This window comes from Apium graveolens, chromosome 10, assembly GCF_009905375.1.
Source record: "Apium graveolens cultivar Ventura chromosome 10, ASM990537v1, whole genome shotgun sequence".
NCBI classification, from domain to species: Eukaryota; Viridiplantae; Streptophyta; class Magnoliopsida; order Apiales; family Apiaceae; genus Apium; species Apium graveolens.
Genome location: NC_133656.1, coordinates 50,174,237 through 50,177,718, shown reverse-complemented (window position 1 = coordinate 50,177,718; position 3,482 = coordinate 50,174,237).

Genomic DNA, 3,482 nt, shown 5'->3' with positions numbered 1-3,482 from the left:
TCCACAATTAAGCTTTATAAATTCTGATTTGATGGGTATATGCCAAATTTATTTCAAAATAATTCATATTGTGGGCCAGTTTCAATTACCTAAACTGAACCTTACCTAAGTAATTAAGTTTGTGATTGTCTTTTGCTTAATTTGAAATGATCAAATTATTTATATCTTAACCATTTCTTAATCAACCTGTCTATTTATTAAGTATATAGTATGTCCTGTAGATAGTAGTCGTCGAATGTTTGTGTGTGTATAAATCGCACTTTTTCCAATAATTGAGCTATATTTCAAATCAGAGAGTGATTTGGATTACAAAAGGATACAGTGATTGTATTATTTTTTAGATAATTCCGCAAACTCTTATATTTTGCAGGACTTCGATCAAAAAGTTAAAGATCACGAGAGCTTCTTGACTACAATCCTTAATTATTGTTCATGTTTTAAAGAAGCAGTTAGCCATCTAGCTTTAACCACCAGGAAATATAAAAGGTAAACGTAGTAGCTCTCAACTTCATAGATATACTGCAATATATACTCCTTTATGAGTTATCCTTATCCCCTCCAGCTACCATGTTTCCACACCAGCTACCATATTGGATCAATCAGTTGGTACTCTATTTATTCCATGTTAGACGACATGTAACCGCATCAAAAAGCATAATATATATGTATAAATAAACCATATTACATATCTTATATTTCTTCCTTCACAACTATAACGCTTTGTCTCTTTCCACTACTTCCTCAATAATGACTATCAATTTTAGCCTCAACCAGGTAACCATGAGCTCCTTTAAAAGGTCGCTTAAAGTTAATAAATAGAATACTTATTTATTTATTAAATGTATTTTGGGTTGTAATGTGATCGACGATTGGAAACAACTAGAGATTTAACTTCTTCTGATGCTTTCAATCCGGTAATTAATGTTCAGGAACCATTGGTATCATCTTAGCCTTTTTATCTTGTATTTTATTTTAATATAAATTTAGTTATGATAAAGGTTTTAATTATTAGTAATTAGTATACGAACTGAATTACATTTTTAGTGGCATTTCATAGAGATTACTGAATGAGTTTTCATTATGTGGAGCATCTGTTCGGGATAAATAAGATTACTTGAAAATATATAGATAAACTATGTTATTGATAGGTCTAATCACTTTTTTAGGTTTTAGTAGATTATTTTATTACGCTTCCATTGTCCATTATACACCGTTTTATGCTAAAGCACCAAATTATTTCTACAGTGTGTCGAGTAATTGAGGTTGCAATTAAGTTTGTTTCATTTCATTTGTATAACCTTCTTATCTGTTTATAAGTTTATAATTATAAAGGCCATGCTTTAAATATGTTTTGGTCCATTTCGAATCATTTAATATGTACATAAGTTTGTAATTATGTTAGCACTTGTTAGGAATATGTTGTATACTTGATGATAAGTTAAACAAAACAACTTAGTAGATTTAATTTAGTGATTTTGCAGCTTTCAACGGATGATCACTTTAACATCCGTTAAAAGGGTAGCTTATATATTAATAAGTTTAGTAGCACAACTCTGCATATTGTAATGCCTTAGAGAACTAGACATTGTAGAATATTCTAAGTCATGTTGACTACTAGATTGATATGCAAGATAGGTTGGCTAACTTTAAATATTAGATGCTTTGTAATCTTGTATAAGTGAAAGAGTAAACTGCTATGAAGAATTTTGTATAAGTGAAATAGAGTTAACTGCTTTGAAAATGCTCTCAACGGATGTTCCACAAGATTTCAATGGATGATCAACTAGAGTTTCAAAGGATGATCAACCAGACTCTCAACAGATAATCAACTAAAGTCTCAACGGATGATCCCACGAAGATTCAACGAATGATCAAATTCAAAAGCAGTTGATAGTGACTTGATAGTCACATGCGTTGATTGTATGCAAATGGAATGTGGCAGCCTATTTACAGGTTTTAGAGAACAAAGAAGCATTTTCATTTCTATGCTAAACTGAAGATATTCAAAGATGCTGGATAGAGAAATGAAGAAGCATGAAATTAGAATAGAAACATTTTGTCTTATTTGTTTGTCTTTTTATCATGTAACTTGGTGATACATAAATCAAGGGTAGCAAGTAGAACAATATTAAAAAAGTAAGTAAGCAATTACCAGAGAAATAGATAAAGTTATATATGTAAAAAATTTCTCTGTTCTTTGTAAGTTCAACTTATAAGCAGCTGTGTGCAAATCTTGCATCACGGAGTTCTCAAATTTATATATATCTCTGGTGGAAAAGTTCAATCCACCAGAAAGTTTTAAATACTTGTATTTTATTACTTTGTGTTTCATTTCTTCAATACATTCATTCCGCACTTTAGCTAAATCAAACACAGTTATATATTCAAAATAGAACAGTTCTTAAAATCCAAAAAGTATCCAGAATTACATTCAACCCCCCCCCCCCTTCTGTAATTCTTTGTTAGATTGTTTGGGAATAACAATTGGTATCAAAGGAAGCTCTTGAAGAATAAAGAGTTTAAAGATCACAACAACTAACAAGATGAGCTGAAAAGATGTTGGAGTAAAGATTCCATTTCTGAACAAAGACAATTATCACCATTGGAAGGTGAAAATGCACCTGCATCTCCTCTCTCAAGATGAAGAATATGTGGCCTGTATTGAGAAATGTCCTCATGTCCCTATGAGAGCTGCTACAGGAAATGAGCCATCTATCCCGAAGCCTAGAGCAGAATGGTCTGATCCAGATATTGAGCAAGTTCATAAGGATAAGAAGGCTATGAAGATTTTATTTAATGGTGTTGATGGTGACAGGTTTGACAACATTATAAATTGCAAAACCGCTAAAGAGGTCTGGGATACAATTCAAGTTATATGTGATGGAACTGAGCAGGTAAAGGAAAATAAGATGCAACTCTTGATTCAGCAATATGAGCATTTTCATAGTGAAGAAAGTGAGTCACACACTGACATATTTAGTAGGTTTCAAAAATTACTAAATGCTCTAAAGCTGCATGGAAGAGTCTATTAGACAAAAGACTCAAACCTCAAATTCCTTATATCTCTGCCATAGGAATGGAAGCCTATGACAGTCTCAGTAAGAAACCCTCAAGATTATAAGGAATTCACCTTGGACAGACTGTATGGGATTCTAAAGACCTATGAGCTTGAAATAGAGCAAGATGAGAAGCTGGAGAAAGGAACGAAGAAGGGAGGATCCATTGCATTAGTTGTTGAGCAAGAAAGAGATAAAGGTAGAAACTGTGGAATCTGCACCAAACCCTAGAGTTGGTGAAGGAAAAGGAAAAGTGCTAGTAGCTAAATATGAAGACCATCTTAGTCAAGATAATATGGATGACATAGATGAGCATCTAGCTTTTCTATCCAGGAGATTTGCCAAGCTCAAATTCAAGAAGAATTTTGGAGCATCCAAGCCAAACATAAACATGGTTGACAAATCAAAATTTAAATGTTTCAAGGT